Source organism: Psammomys obesus, unplaced genomic scaffold, assembly GCF_907164565.1.
Source record: "Psammomys obesus unplaced genomic scaffold, mPsaObe1.curated_primary_1811, whole genome shotgun sequence".
NCBI classification, from domain to species: Eukaryota; Metazoa; Chordata; class Mammalia; order Rodentia; family Muridae; genus Psammomys; species Psammomys obesus.
Genome location: NW_026596130.1, coordinates 301,286 through 301,747, shown reverse-complemented (window position 1 = coordinate 301,747; position 462 = coordinate 301,286).

Below are 462 nucleotides of genomic sequence, written 5' to 3'. Positions count from 1 at the left end.
ACCCTCACACCCCAGTAACCCTCACACCCCAGTAACCCTCACACCCACAGTAACCCTCACACCCACAGTAACCCTCACACCCAGTAACCCTCACACCCCAGTAACCCTGACACTCTGAGGAACCTTCATACCTTCCCCCTCAGTAATCTTTCAAGATGGATGCAGAAGCCGGAAACAAATGGCCCGGGGTCTTATCACACAGCCCAAGTGATACTCACATGGCTGGGTTCTCCTGCAGTGGCCAGAGGAGGAGTGGCCTAGGCAAAGCAGCCCCAGAAGAGCAGAGACTCCCTCTTGGGTCACACATAACCCCTTCAGTAATTACTCTGTTTTAAGTCAGCCTTTATAATCACAATCCTCACTCCATTTTCATGGTGGAAATTGATGAGAAAGGTTTTGTGGGAAGTTTTATATCTATAAATTTAAATCACTAGACTTCCAACAGTACTCTTAAAATTTATG